Here is a 17,124-nt window from a genome sequence, read left to right on the forward strand (position 1 = left end):
GCTTTAGAGTAAGTGCAAGTTTAGTTGGGTGGACCTAAAAACCATGAACATGAGCTGATCCTGGTGCATCAAATCTTAAAATACAGAATCTAGTCTGCCGGGTAGCACCTTCACTAACACCCTTCTCTCACTGAATTAGAAGGTAAAACCCACAAAGCTCCTTTAGTTTCCCATCCTTAAGTGTCTCAAATCTCCAAGGACACTGCCCTCCACCAGGATGGAAGAAACATGTTTCAAATTAATTTGGCTAGTTTATCAGCCTGTGTTTGTTGGCATTTAATTGGTGGTCCATTTGGACCAGGCGTCTTTCCAGATTGCAATCAAAAGATTATGGGGGTCATTACAACCCTGGCGGTCTTTGACTGTCAGGGCTGTTCCGACGGAAGCACCGCCAACAGGCTGGCGGTGCTTCTCATGGTATTACGATCGCGGCGGAAGTGCCGCGGTGGCACCGCCGGGACCGGCGGTTTACCGCCACTTCAGTCCCGGCGGTTTTAATCCGCCAGGGCAGTGCTGCCCAGGGGATTAAGAGTCCCCCTACCGCCAGCCTTGGTGGTACGGGGAGTCACTGGCATGGGCAGTGCAGGGGCCCCCTGACACGGCCCAGTGCAGCTTTTCACTGTCTGCTATGCAGACAGTGAAAAGCGCGACGGGTGCAACTGCAGCCGTCGCACAGCCGCAACACTGCCGGCTCCATTTGGAGCCGGCTCCTGTGTTGCGGCTGTGATCCCTGCTGGGCCGGCGGGCGGAAACCAGGTTTCCGCCCGCCGGCCCAGCGGGGATCTCAAAATGACTGCGGCGGGAGTGCGACCGCATTGGCGGCCGCCCGGGGGTCCAAAGTTGTAATGAGGGCCCATATCACTAACCTCTTCAAATGTAAGTTCCTCTTCTACATCATGCCTACATCGTCAGCTTACATGTCGACCTGCCCAGTACAAAGATCTCCAATACAGTGTCACAATAGTCCACCTTGGTGACATAGAAGGTATGAAAGTAGTCTGCAAATCCCTTCACCACTGCACGGTCACTCTCTATAGTTGGTTCTGCATCCATGACCAAATGTTCTATGTCTCTCTGGCCTTTTTCTCTTCTATTTAGTCAGGCTGATAGTTTCCTTGCTCTATTCCTAAATTTTGTACAGTCTGATTTTTTGCCCTAATTAGTATGCTTGTGCAATATTGTAAGAAACTGTGTTAATGATTGATGGGGTGAAACCCTACTTAAGCAGCAAGCACAATCCTTATCAGGGTGAAGCACAAGCATACCCCAAATTAAGTTGTGCTCAACCCTCTGGTACTCTTGCGCAAAGTAATACAGCTCAATTTAGATGCAATGTGTGTAGTATTTATGTAGCACTTCAAACAGTAATAAGTTGAAAACTAACCACAGAAGGATCCCACACCAATTTGGAAGATAGAGATAGTTTTAATAAATAAAACTAGACCATAACTACAAAAATCCAATAAGTAGATCTAGAGATATGCAATTTTAAAGATTTCAGTTAAAAGTGTGCCAAAAACCACAAAGTACCAACTGTGGATATGTGATCTCATCAGAGCGTGAGCTGGCTACAGGGACCCAGTTACGCCTGCTGACCGAGAATACTCTAACTGCCAGTTGCGGAGTGAGGTGATACGCCGGTTTGGAAGTGCTGTCAGGCTGGAAGCGAGATCCTGCGTCATTTTCGAGGATCCTGTTGGAAAGGGATTACAATGTGAAGTCAGGCGTCAAGAATGAGTAACAGAATTGAAGCAATAAGTCAGTTCAGCGGAGATGTGAGGCTGCAACTTGTGTCATCATCGAGGCTGCCATAGATGAGAGATTTTTGATGTGAGTGCCTGTGTCTGAATATTTTCGCACAGGCAGGGGCTCCGATGCAGGCTGCAGGGTACATGCGGAATCCTTGTGGATTGTGCTGCACAGAAGAAGAGATGAGCAGTTATGCTGGGTCCACAATGGGCTGGCAGTGCAACTTCAGGCCCACTTCCAAGGGCCCTGGACTGGAGTGGCACCACTCCCTCCAGACTAACTACAAGGGGCATGCAGCCCTTTGTGTGGAGCCAGGACACAGTCTATTCAAGTGTAAGTAGGGCTGTGCCCAGCTCTGCTCTTCCATCCTACCAGTGAGGGCCCACCCAGGCACACTTAAGCTTTCTGTTGTGTGTGGCTGTCTAGGAGGAATACACAAAGCCCAACCGTCAGCCACACTGAGACATGACCAGAGACAGACTACAGGCATGAAATGGCTAAGGCAGGAAAATACAAGCTTTCTAAAAGTGGCATTTTCATAATTGCAATTTAAAATCCGACTTCATCATAGAATCAGATTTCATTAGAATTTAAAGGCATAAAATATGAACTGGTTACCTGCTCCCATTTGGAAATGATCACTTATTAGATGTAATAAGGTAACTCTAATGCTAGCCTATGGGATAAGTAGGACTTTTAGGGCCTCATTACAACCCTGGCGGTCAACGACTGCCAGGGTTGAAGTGGCGATCGTACAGCCAACAGGTGGTAGCGCCGCGGTCACACCGCCGGGACCGGCGACTTACCGCCATGGTTGTCCCAGTGGTCTAAATCAATTGACTCTCCTTCCCGCCAGTCTGTCCATGGCGGTAGAGACCACCATGGAAAGGCTGGCAGGAAGGAGAGTCGCGGGGCCCCTGGGGGCCCCTGAACTGCCCATGCACTTGGAATCACCAGAGGGGATGTCCAAATGCGGCCGGCGGGTTTCCGGTCACACGGGCGGCTGACTGGCAGTACAACCTTGGCGGTCGGCCTCGTCCGACCACCAAGGTTGTAATGAGGGCCTTAGTACTGAAAAACAAATGTAAGATTTATTCACTACCAGACATGTAGAACTTAAATTTACATGGCATACTTTTTAAATGCATTGCTCCCTGCACTGTGGGCTGGTTAGGGCCCACCCTAGGGGTGACATATATGTATGAAAAAGGGAAGTTTGAGCCTGGCAAAAGGTTTATTTCGGCAGGTTGAAAGGGAAGTATATAACTGCACACACAGGCTGCAATGACAGGCCGGAGATGTTTAAAGGGCTACTTAAGTGGATGGTACAATCAGTGCTTCAAGCCAACTAGTAGCATTTACATTACAGGTCCTTGGCACATATAGTACCATTTTCTTAGAGGCTTACAACTAAATTAAATATGCCAATTGAATATTGGTTAATGTGTCATGTTTAGCGGCAAGACCAAAAGCACTTTAACTTAGATAACAGTGATAAAGTGCACTGAGTCCTAAGGTCAGCAAAAAATAATTCAGCAAAAAAATAGAGTGTAAAGGCAAACAGTTTGTGGGTACCTTGCAGAGAGGGCCAGGTCTAATAATCGCTACTTAGTAGCATCTTATACTCCTCTTATCATCCTATTGGCTCTCAATTACTGTAACCTGAGGACATAGTTTACACACACACACAAGGCTGACAAAGTATGTAACATTTTAAAGAGTTGAAAGGAAAAAGGAATGTCCCTGGCTCTCAAGTGCACTTCGTTTTTGAAAGATGTGCATGTGTGATCAAGCAAAATGATGACATTCACAGTACAAAGCAGCCAATGAATGCAGTGTGGTGAATCACGGCTCTGTGCTCTATGCTGCAGTGGGCGGAAGCACAATGTGAAGGTCTGGTAAACAGACTAATGTGTGAGGAATGCTGACCCAAAGTCCCATTATGTATGTTTATATTTGTGTACTTTTACTGATTTTCTTTTTTATTACACGAGGGTTGTAAAGTGCTGAGCTCTCTCTAGTCCACACCTAATGATGTATTTGAACAAAGCAGTCACTTCTATGGTTAGCAAGCTGCTCATTCTTTACAAGTGATCATAAATCAAAACATTTTAACAATCATAAGGAGTAAATCAAGCAAATAGCATAGTTCATATTCAATAAAGGGTCCATATTTATTAATGTCAGTGGGTGTGACCTCTATTATTTTTTTGTATTTTCTTTTCTGGGAATCTCACTGTGATTTATCAAAATATTTTCTCTTTAGTTGTGCACTTGGTTGCAATAACATAAATTGTTGTGATGTCATTAGGAACAAGGTCTTATAGCATAATTTACTGAGATTTAGGTTGAAATATGAGGTCAATTCATCATCATCATCTTCAAATACTTTATTCAGTTATCGAAACCATCAAAGTAATACAATACATAAATCACATCCTTAAAACAGAACATATCACTTTTTGCACAAAATGTGTGTAATAAAATCCCGTCATTAAAACAATATATAAAACTTTGTGTACAAAGTTGTAGAATAAATAGTGTAGGAATAAAAGATGCACATGCATAAATCGCATCCTGAGATTAATAAATAAGACATCGTAACAAAAAAATTGTATTGGGGAGTCACATCAATAATCTTAACAATAAAGAAACAAGATGTAAAACTCTTGAGCAACGATCATTGAAATATCAAAACAAAATCAAAGAATATACAACTTAAGTGATGTCACTTCCTGTAAGGTCAAAGCGTGTGTGATGTCACTTTCACTACCATCAGTACTTTGGTGAATCGAGGTTCATGTCGAACGCATTCATTATTCCACTAAAAAAAATATGGAAAACTCTTAAACACTGAAGAAATCTGCCTTGTTTTAAAGGTGATGTACTGCTCAGAAACTTAATGAAACTTGAAAGGCTTTCTATAGACTTTTATAAAGTTTGTGAAAGGAAAATCTCACAAGACTACTCTTGCCCAACCCTTGGTTACCCTGCAGGTGTGCAAAGTTGTAAAGTGAATCAATTTCTTTTTTTTTTAAACTTATGCAAGCTTCACAAAGTTTAACAAATTAAACCAGCATTCCCTGCTTCTGTATCCTTTCTAAGTAGTGAAAAACTGTTCTTTCTAAGTAGTGAAAAACTGTTCCTACTGTACCACAGCAATGTGCTGCACAGGGCAGCAGGTGGACAGCCACAGCTATCTGTGTCACAGCCAACAACCCAAGAACATCTTTGCACCACCATCAATCACTGAACCGTCCTCCGGTCAATTTGCTTGATCCTCCAACCTTTGGAGGTTAAATGGGTTTCTCCTAGCTTGCTATGCAGCAGTCCCTGGAGTACCCATGAAGAAAGCATCAGGAACAGAAAGTGCATGGTGCTTCATGAGCTGTTTTTACTTTCCATGGTGCCTTCTCTTCAGTATTGTCCTAGCCCCTCTGCGGAGGATAGGAGGTTGTTGAAGGTTTATTTGTAGGGATAAGAGTCAACTCTGTGGTCTCATCAGAATTCAATGGATGCCTGATGATACCTGGGCTCCCCTTTGGCATTTTGGTGAATTAACTTCAATGCTCCTTCCCCAGAAAATGTCTGTTTGTTTCCCATTCACTATTCGCCGACATTTATCCCTATCATGTCCCAGTTTCCTGGTGTTCACGAATAGGACACCCTGAAGCTGGATACCTGCCCAATGCTGGCGGTGGGAGAGTAAACTTTGCCTTGGTGAAGTTGGAAAACTTTGTCCATACATAGGTGATGTTTTCGACTTTGCCAGACTTCACAGGAGAAGAAAAAATCTTCACTCTAGTTTGTTCTCTACAGGAATGCAGATGTGCATGAAGTCCTAACCTTACTCTTCTTTCATCCAGTGCATGCTTCTTTTCACTTTCAGCTTTCCTTATGGAATTTGCTTAAACCATGCACAATTATATCTGATCTGTCTCAGTCCCAGTCTACCTATCTGGAGAAGTGGGGTCCTACAAATCGGCGGAAAACAAAAAATTTTCATCTTTAAAGGTTGAATGGAGTGCTTGCCGCCGCACACTTCCACCTTAAAGGCGGCATCCTCTCCTTTCAGCTTCGAGGACCAGCATCATCCATGGCTTGTTTGAAGACACTGTGTGATGTCGTCTCAATACTTCCCTTCACACAGCGGTGGCCCTGCCTCCCGACACCTTTCTCCTTTTTCATTAAAGATCACAGATCATTAAATTGCTCGATTGCCTCAGTCTCCTCCAGTCTCTGCCGAGGAGCCCTTTTAACTCCTCTCTGCATCCAACCTGCTCTTCTGCTCTCAGCAGAACTCCCAGGTCAGGTGAAAGAGTGAACACATAAAAGACAACTATTGACAGCTCAAAATGGAGTCAGTGGGGGACATTAGCAAAGAAAGAACTAAATGGAGGCAAACGCAAGGCACGGATTTCAATTGAGCAACCTGGGGTCTGCATGGTTGATCTTGTAAGCCCTCTGCATTTTGGTGAATAGCATTTTTGCAAAGTAAGTTCTTATATTACTCATGCATCACCGACAATCTTGCAGTAAATAGTGCTTATCCGCAATAGTTTTTGGTAAATTTTATCACATGAAGATGTTTCTATTGTTCCTCGATTTATAGTATTATAGATTATTTTTTATTATTATTTATGAAAATTACATTATTTTTCACATTCCTCAGTTGGCCTCTCCCTCGTAAGATTTTTTTGGGGGCTTTATAAATAGGAAAAAGCACTGATCTCAGCCAGCAATTATTAAAAAAAATAAAAAAAAGTAAAACCTGCTTTGGGATTTTTTTTCCACCAAGCGCACCGCTTGGCCACACTAGTTTATTTCCCCTTTTATTATCTGTTAAAGGTAATCTGTCCTCTCCGGCGTTTACAATGCATACACAATGTTTAGATAGCTGCTGGGAGAACCTAACGTTTAAGCAGGTAAATTAAACAAACTATGTCAAAGCCAATAGGTCTTGCCTCTGTGAGAGCTGTTGGTTTAGTCTATTCTAGCTGTGTTGCACAGAAGTGTGGATGTACAGTAAGTTTAAAAATGTATTATAGACTACTATGAAACAGCCATTGTTTCGTTATTTATGAAGGCTCGAGTGATAGTGTGAGTTAAGAATAAAAATGTAAAGAGTGCAGTAAGCAGAGTGGTATGGAGTAGAGTGGCGTAGACTGGCGTGGTGCGGGTTGAGTGCAGTGGCACTGAGTGCTTTGGCATAGAGTAGAGTGGTGCAGAGTAGAGTGGTGCAGAGTTTAGTGGCACACAGTAGAGTGGCCCAAAGTGCAGAATGATGCACTAAATCAAAATTAATTATTGTCCCTCAACATTAAGCACACACTGTAATTTGTACACTTTGTGGGTTAATTAAAGTATCAAGATCATTCTATAAAATACAGGCAACTACGTAATGGGACCTGTATACCGCTTTTCAACGAAAATATCTCCAAATGTCTGTTTGGATGATAGATTTTCTTTTTATTATTTTCTGAGTATAGAACATTCTGAAGTTTCATATAATGCACTATTTAAAAATCAATTAATGCAGAAAGAGAGTTTATCCGGCAGCATAAATAATAGAAAATGAGGTCATAGTTCATCTATGCTGTTAATTAAGACAGTACCCAATCACGGACTGTGCAAGTTATAGTTAGAATTCATTGAAAGATTGAAAAGACTTTATTGCTGATTTAGGGATGTCATATGCAATCTGAACCTTTCCCTTTAGTGAAAGCACACTAATTCAAGATAAACTAATACTGAAAAGAAACTCTAGGAGCAGTGTGTTCTTGGTGTGAAAGAGCCTTTTCTGGTTTCCAAGGTGTTTGTGCTGTGTTTATTTGTATTAAAAATTAATCAAGATGAAATCATAGTATATTGTGTACTAATGTAGCTTTTTGTGTACTGTATAAATTTTGACAAACTGACTGAAATTGTGTAGCGTGGACTACAATTTTGTGGAGATACAATATATGGTGTGAAGTGGAATTGTGTGGCGTATAGTGGAATTATGTGGTGTTGAATTGTGTGAAGTGGTGTGGAATTGTGTGGCGTTGTTTTGTGTTGTGTTGTGTAGAATAATATGTTGTGGAATTCGGGGCAAAGTGGAATCAAGTTGCATGGAGTGTATTCATGTTGCCTGGAGTCGAATTATGTGGGGTGAAGCGGAATTATGCAGTTGAGTGGAGTTATGTGGCATGGAGAGAAGTGGCATTAATTGGCATGGAATTATGCATCATGGAATTGTGTTGAGTGGAGTGGAATTATGTGGCATGGATTATGTTGGCATTATGTAGAATGGAAAGGAATTAAGGGGGTCATTATGACCCTGGCGGCCGGCGGTAAGCTGGCGCTAACACCGCCAACAGGCTGGCGGTGTTCCGCCAGCTATTATGACCGTGGCGCAATAGCCACAGCCATACCGCCGGCCCCTCCAACATACCTGCCCTGGGGATTATGAGTCCCCGACCGCCAGCCTGTCCGTGGTGGTAAACACCGCCATGGAAAGGCTGGCGGTAAGGGGACTTGGGGTACCCCTGGGGGCCCCTGCACTGCCCATGCACTTGGCATGGGCAGTGCAGGGGCCCCCAGGCATAGCCCCGTTGCGCATTTCACTGCCCGAATTTTGGGCAGTGAAATGTGCGACGGGTGCTACTGCACCCGCTGCACATCAGCATTGCCGCCGGCTCTATTACGAGCCGGCAGCAATGTTGATGTGACTTTTCCGCTGGGCCAGCGGCCGGTAACACTGTTACCGTCCGTTGGCCCAGCGGAAATGTCATAATAGGGAGCCAGGAATACCGCCGGCAATGGCGTTTTCTGGCTCCCGCAGCCTCGGCGGTCTTTTTGTAAGACCGCCGAGGTTGTAATGAGGCCCTAAGTGTTTACATAAAAAACAAAGATGAAAGCTTGGTTGATTGTGTACAAGTGTGGCTGTATATTGTATGTGGAAAATGTTTAATTTGACATATTGACTGCAAACATGTGGCATCGACTGCAATTATGTGGAGATAAATTATGCAGTATGCTGGAATTGTGTTGTATGGAATTGTGCTGTATTGCATGAAATTATGTGTTGTGAAGTTGAATTATGTTGCTTGGAATGGAATTGTGTAGACCAGAGTGGAATTACATGTAGTGGAATGGATTTATTTGTAGTGTTGTCAAATTATGTATAGTGGTGTGGGATTATGTGGTATGGTGACAAGTAGAATTATTTGGCATGGAACTACTTGCAGTGTAGTGAAATTATGTGCCATGGAATTATTTGGCATGGAATTGTATGGCACTTCATGGAATTGTTCGGCGTGGACCTGTGTGGCGTGGAATTCTCTTGGGTGGAGTGGCATTATGTGGAGTGGGATTATGTAGCATTATCTTGTGTGTTGCAGTTAAAGTATGATAAAGTATTTTACCCTTAACCCAAACGTCAAAGCACTGACTCCCATCCATGACCTTTTTAACATATGGAATGACTTGGTAGGTGCTTCCGTTGGACTTTTAGAACATTGATAACCATACACTTAAGGCATGAAACATCCTGGCAGGTGTCACCCTGGATACACACATTGCTTCAAAATTCCAGCATGGGGCGAGTGCAAAATGACCCCTTGGGGGGTCTGATTTGCATATTGCACTTTTCTTTTAATGAAATGGTGGCACTCTGAGTGAATTTGCTTTTAAATGTTTTGTATCATGGTTAGTTCTTTTTTATATTTGCCTGATTTTTAAGTATTGATTTCCATCCATGGCACTTTAAATATATGCAACACATTTATTGGGTGCTTCTACATTCTTAAGGCATGAAACTTTCTGGTAGGTACCACCATGGACATATTAATTGCTTCAAACTGCCAGCATGGGGTGAATGCACAGTAGTCCCTTGGGGTTTCTGTATTGCACACTGCACTTTTTACAAAACTGTATTACTCTCTAAGTGAAATTGCTTTGTAAAGTTTTGCATCATGGTTGGTTCTTTTTATGTTTGCCTTGATTTTAAAGTATCGGTTTCCATCCATGACACTATTAATGTATGTAACGAGTTGGTATGTGCTTCTGTCAGACTCTAGAATACTGATTGCCATATGTGACACTCTTAAGGCAGGTGCGACCATGGATATATGAATTGCTTCAAAACGTCAGCTTAGAGCGAATGCAAAATATCCCCTTTGGGTTTTGGTATTTCGCATTGCACATTTTACGAAACTGTAGTGCACTCGCGGTGAAATTGCATTAAAATGCCTGAAATCACGGTTTGCTTTCATATATTTGTTTTAACAAGATGCACTGAAAATACTTTTTATGTGTTGTAACAATATTGAGAAGCGTTTAAATAATCATACAATAAATTTAATAATAATAATAAATGTAGCCTGGAATGTAGTAGAATTACGTTGAACAGAATGGAATTGTGTGTTTGTATAAAAACACTAAGATGAAAGCATAGTTGCTTGTGTACTAGTTTAACTGTATACTGTATGTGGAAAACGTTGAATTATGATAAATTGTCATTGTGTGGTGTGGACTGCAAATATGTGGACATACATGATATAGTGTGGAGTGGAATTATCTGGCATGGTGTGGATGTAGGTGGCATAGTATGGAATTATGTGGATGTAGTGGTGTTAGGTGGAGTTGAGTGAAATTATGCAATGTGGTGTGAAATTGTGTGGATTGGGAATGTGTTGTGTAGTATTATGTGTCATGAAGTTGTATTATGTGTAGGAGTGGGATTATGTGACATCAAGTGAATTTGTGTGTAGTCAAGAGGAATTATGTGGCAAGGATTTGAGTGGATATTTGTGTCATGAAGTACAAGCAGTGGAGTGGAATTATGTGGCATTGAGTGGATTTGTTTGGTGTGGAATTGTGCTACTTAGGGTGGAATTGTGTGGTGCATTCTGCAGCACACACTGGAGTGCCAAATCGCTATTAGTGATTGTTTATGTGCAGGAAGGAACACCTTCCCACACATAAACAATCAAACCCCTCAAGGCAGACATCCTTGCACGATGGTGCAAGGATGCCTGAGTTGACGATAGGCAGCTCAATTTAGCGCTAGCTTAGGGGACAACACAGGTGTGCGCCATATTCAATTAAATACGACACATCCCTGCGTTGTGAAAATGATGGAACGCAGCGCTGCTAATTTTGGCGCAGCATCGAGCTCTGTCATTTTCCATTAAACATAAGGATATCTTAATTTAGGATAGCCTCAATCTATCAGGTCAGGCAAGTGGTGGGGGATGTCAAAGTTTTCAAGCTAACCAATATGTACACTCGCACCATGCCCCCATAAACTGCACACATTGATACATTTTAAGATGGGTCTTCCTGTCCTTGTTTTTAATACTTATGTTTAGTTGTTTTGACTAGACACTATAGTACCAAAATTGTCACATGCAGTGCTGTTATGTCTTTGATAATCTTTATAACAATTACAAGCCTTAACGCAGGTTAACATTGTATTTGTGTGTTGAATTTTTTATTGTGTGGTACTTAGCACTGGATGAAATATTATTTACATTGGCGTAATTTCACATCATTTCCATCTTTTTGCATTACGCTTGTTATGCAAAATGCTGAGATTGCAACATTACCCCATGTCGCTTAATTGAGATTTCATTCGGGTAAACATCCTATTGCCAGACCACAGCAATAATGAGAGTGAACATAATGTGAGAAGCTATTGTTTATTACTTGTGACATTGCACTATTTATTTTTAGTGTGAAATGTGTGCTAATTTCCAAAAAAGACACAATAATGCAGTCGTGGCTTGCGATGCTCGGGAGGGACGGTGCGGCGCGCAAAGGGGGGGGGAATAAGCATCAAATCATTTTTTTTTTTAAACCACTTACCTGAAAGCCACGCTCCACTCCTCCATCTCCTCTGCCTCATCGCTGCAGACACAGGCTCCCAGCCTGCCCTGCGGCCAATCCTGACTCAGCTCATAGAAGTGTCAGGATTGCCTGCCGTGCACAGCCAGGGCGCTCCCAGCCAGACAGGGAGCCTGTGCATGCTCTATCCAGCCCGGCAACTGTGTTGCTGGGCTGAAGAGAGCCTACTGCGCATGCATGTTTGGCCAGCCCAAGACACCCGGCCAAACATACATGTGCAGTGAGGTGAAGTGCTGTGCACTCCCCTCACTGCTTGTCACACCAGTTTATTATCGTTTTCTGGTAAAGGATTTGCAGCTGCCGCTGCTGGTGGGGTAGGGAGGTGGTGAATCTTCTCCGCCCTAATGAGGAGCCGCACGTGCAATAATGTATTTCGTGCTAAAAAATAACACATTATACTGGACCGGAATTTCATATGATAATGTGTAATTTAACAAATTCATTTTGTCAATTCACAAAAGTTCCACTAAGGGAGATATGTTCATTTCTTTCAGGCCCAGTGTTCTCTTAACGTAAATAAACCTTGCCTGATAAATCAAGCTGTCAAATAATTGTTATTTGCCTTATTTTGGCACGCTGATAGAGTATCTTATGAGTGCAAATTTAACACGTCTTCTGCTGTATGTTGCCTGAGCTCAGGGGAAGTTTTCCATTTTCCTGTTGGATATTAGCATTGGCTGGAAGGCAAAACTATTTTGCAAACTTTCCTTGCAACAGATAACTTTTTCCAGGGTAACGGGGTTCAGATGTAACAATAACTTTGGGCCCGATTTAGATATTGGTGGATGGGTTACTCTGTCAGAACAGTGACGGATATCCCATCTACCGAAATGTAAATCCCTTAGAACCTAATGGGATTTAGATTTAGACGGACGAAATATCCATCACCATTATGACGGAGTAACCCGTCCGCCAAATTCTAAGTCAGGCCCTAACATTTCTGCCATTCCAAATGCTTTGAATGAAAAAAAATATTTTAAGCGAATGTTGCAAATATGGTTTCCCATGCAAGCAAACCCCTTCTACACCACAGAACCACTAAGGTTGAAAAGGTATATAAACTTTCCCAAATTACAAAGGGGTCGAGAGATACTGACTAGGGTATTGAAGAAGTAAATAATAATAAGATGCCAAAAATGCAATTATGGAATTTTAGAAGAACTGTTTAGGATTAGGTAGTATGTTTTATTAGCTCTAATAATATTTATTATTTCTGAGATATTTATTATTATGATGTTAATGCCTATTTAAGGGAGTGCGAAAGTTGTCTAAAATGCTTTCTCATAACTACGCAATTTTTTTTATAAATTTCATCAAATTATGAATGATTACACAAAATGCAAACAAGTGATTTTGACACATATTATTCTTCAAACTGTATCCTTACATTAATTTTCGGCGCAAGGATGCATTTGAACAAATCACCACGAACAACAGTTGCTTGCAGGCTGTTGTTTGCATGAGCTCATGGTAATTTTTTATTTATGAATAGTGCATTTCGCGGTAAATTCTCGCTGCAAATGGCACTTAATTAGGTAATGGCATAATTTTTAGGATTTTGCATAATAAGTGCAATGTAAAATATTCAAAATTCTGCAAATTCCCCGTGTCATTTAAGTTTTACCTAGACCTGTCCATATTCACAACATTTACAAAAGATTAGCAAATAATAAGTAGTAGTTATTATAAAATCCCAAGGTGTGTGTGGCTGATTACAGTGGCTCAAGGTGGGGTTCCTTATTTGTACCCTGTGCGATTAGGATCACAGGTTTGCTGGATTGTAAGCATCCCTTTTGTGAAAGTATAAGCAGTGGTGGCTGGCATCTATGGAGGAGGGCGCAGCGGTCATATGAGTTTAAATTGTTTAAAACAAAAAAAACATTTACCGAATCGCAAGTCAAATACCTTACACATTGTCTCTGGGTTAAGCCTTTCTTCTCGTGCCAAGCTACCAAGGGGGTGACCGGGGGTTAACCAGGTGTGTTTCTCCTTTGCCCTGACTAGAGTGAGGGTGTTTTTTTTTACACAGGGGGTAACCTGACTGCCAACTAAAGACCCCATATCTAACAGTGGGCCTTCAGCTATTGTTTAAAAGTGAAATGATTTGTGTCCAACATTATATTCACCAATAGAGCATGCTAGAGGGGAGCAACTTGAACAGAGATGGACCGGACACCTGATTGAGGTTTCCTGAACTTGAAAGTTGTAATTACCTTTGTCTAGCTTTATATTCAAAAGTAAATGATTGTAGAGTCAAGCTGTGTTGACGCAGAGATACAAGCCATCTGCTTATTCTGAACTTGAACACTACTAGGTAGGAATGGGCATTAGGTATCTATTCATCCCAAGATAAGCACCTTTAGTAAGGTAGCACAAACGCCAAGAAAGCCAGACTTCTGTTAGTTAAGTTAAAGATAGAAAGATAATTTTGATTTTCCAAAGGTGGTAAATACAGGTTTATTAAAATGAAAAACTAGGAAGGTGACCAGGCAAGTCACATAATAGCGAGCTCTGTTACAATGCGATTAATCCTGGAAACTGAGCCAGTGATTGGCGGAGGTAAAACATTACTCTTCTCCTCCTCGAAGGAAACTTGGACTTGGTTGGAAACCAAGGGAGATAGCTCACCTATGGATGCCGGGGACACAGGTGCACGTTGTAGGGGGTAGTGGTGTAGGAACAGAGAAGCTGAAAAACTCGGCAGCCGTCCCTCTAAAGAACAGGCAGCAAATGAAAGGGCACAGGTAAATGAAATTGAAAGAGTAGGCACGATGGGATCAGATGCTAAAGCCGAGATTCCGAAGGAACTTCACTGGGACTCACAGATCACCCCAAAGACAGTGGGCCTTTGACTCTGATAGTATCCTTGCTGTATTCTTTGTGTAGACACCTGATTCAACCTGAGCTACAAATGAATAGGCTGTGGGTCGGACCAGCAGGGGAGGGGATTCCACACCAGGAACGGCGTGGGAGAGCGTCCTCTTGTTTTCTACAAGAATGTGCTTTACTGAATGTGTGTGACAACCCCCCTCCCCCCCCCCCCCACGCACTTCGGACTGACTTTTAATGGTTGATTGAATTATTTTCTGTTTTGGCTGTGTAGGTCACGGTTGTGCCCCAAACAGGGAGTGGGATTTTGTAGGATCTGTTTTAGGTTATTTATGTTTATTTGTTGCTGCATGCAAGCATCTGCCCAACACCTCCACATTAGATGTGACACCTGGATAAGTAGTCGTACAATGACTACTCAGACTTGTAGGATACTCACCTGGAATGTGAGAGGTCTGAGCACATACACTTAAAGGTATAGGATACATGGGTATCTCAGTAGGCATAATTTACATTTCGCATACCTCGAAGAAACACATCTCACAACAGGGTAACTTGACAAATTATGCCTACAATGGTGGAGGGATCTCTTTGGCAAGGCCTAGGCTAGGTATGCTAAAGGGACCCTCATATGGTTTCTTCCGGGGGTCCCCTACACTGTACTACATATCCAAATAAGCACAGAGGGTCTGTGATGCTGAAGGGAATACTAAATGAATGATATTCTGCTGTCCCTAGGGGCTGTACATGCACCCAACACTCGGCAGTCAGCCTATTTGGCCTACCTCATACCTGTCCTCTTACAGGGCACTCTAACATTGATGGTACAGTGATTTCCATTGTGTCCCATATTTGACACTGGATATGTGCACCCCTCCACTGGTGGGCACATAGCCTGGCCTTGCCTCTCAGTGACTCCGACAATGGGGTCATACGATGCAGGTGGAGGATATTTGGCATCTGTTGCTCCCAGAGGGGAGGGAGGACTCCTACTACTCGATGATGAATGCATGATATTCTCATTTGGACTTGATGTACTGCACAACTGACTTGGCACATAGGCTCACACATGCAGAATATTTGGGAGGCACTTCATCTGACCACAACCCATTGATGGTCATCTTGGATTGGGGATGCCCCATCTAAAAATCCCTACTTGGTGACTGGCAATGTCGAAACTGATCGATGAGATGTTCTGCTCGCAGATAGGCGAGTTGTTTGACCAATACTTCACAGAAAACAAAGGCAGGGAAGCTGAAGAGATTGTGGAATAGGATGTATTAATGTTGTGTTGTGAGAGATGTGCATGAAAACGACACAGTGGACAAAAAAAGCAGTGCAGGGGGTGGTCCTGGGAGTGGAGAATCATATTAAGATCCTAGAAGATGCATGTATGGTGTGACCTGAAAGGATAGCAGAGTTGGTTCAACTGAGGAAAGACTGTAGGATGGCCTTGTTCAAACTTTTGAGTATCGACTATAGGGAGCACTTGAAGCGGCAGCATGAGCTAGGTGACATGTCTGGTAATTTACTGGCCTGGTTGTTGAGAGAAGAGACTCCCCACATGTCCATAATGGCTATCTATTCTGGAACGGGATGAATAGTGAACTCTCAACAACAAATCAATGAGGTCTTCAAAACTTACTACCATAGGGGGTTTTATGGGGACATTATGGGGATAACTCAGGAGGCAGCTCTGGCACACTTACAACAGATAAAAAAAAACTTCTATTGACCCCTTGTAGAAGCAGGAACTGGAGGCTGTCCTCAAACTTCAAGAGTTAAAAATGGAGATCACACAGTCTGCAAGGGGGAAAACTCCAGGGACTGATGGATTCCCGGTTGAGTTTAATTTTAAGTATCAGGCACAGTTTGCACCTTGGATACTGAAAGTGTACAAGACAGCCACAAGAAGAGGTTTTCTATTGGACTCCATGAGAGAAGCCTTAATCGTGGTACTCTCAAAGCTGACACGAGACCACCTGCTGGTTTCATCCTATCACCCACAGGGGCGTAGCTTGGTCAGTAAGACAGGGTTGGGTGAGCTTCAGATTTCCCAACAATCACGCTGGGGTATCTTATTAATATACATTATGTGAGAAGCAAGACATGAGGACGGCTTAAGATGAAGTGAAAAGAGGGAGGAATGGGCATTTTAAGGGTCCTTAAAATACAATATTTTTCAAACTAATAATTTTTAAGGCTTTTAAAACAGAGACAAGAGTGTGTATGTGTGTGTGTGTGTGTGTGTGTGTGTGTGTGTGTGCATGTTTTTGTCGGTGTGAGCATGTAAAAATCCCAGGTGAAATCCGACAGACACTTCACTATATCTGACTGAAAGCACTTGTACCCAACTATTTACCATATAATACATTTTTAGGGGGTGTAACACCCCAAACACCCACCCCAAAGCTACACTCTTGATCACTCATTATCATTAATAAATTTAGGTTATAAGGTGCTAAATAAGATGCTTGTCTTCATTAATCGCCACAGTGGTATACCCAGACCAGAATGGAATTATCTCAGAGTAAAGCACTTTGCTGAACTTGCCGGCTATTGGGCTGGGTGCGATGTATAGAGATGCCTTGTTGGGTTGCCTCCTTAGACATGGAAAAGGAGTTTGATACACTAGGGTGGCTAAATCTTATGGTGGTT

Source organism: Pleurodeles waltl, chromosome 7 (genome assembly GCF_031143425.1).
Source record: "Pleurodeles waltl isolate 20211129_DDA chromosome 7, aPleWal1.hap1.20221129, whole genome shotgun sequence".
NCBI lineage: Eukaryota > Metazoa > Chordata > Amphibia > Caudata > Salamandridae > Pleurodeles > Pleurodeles waltl.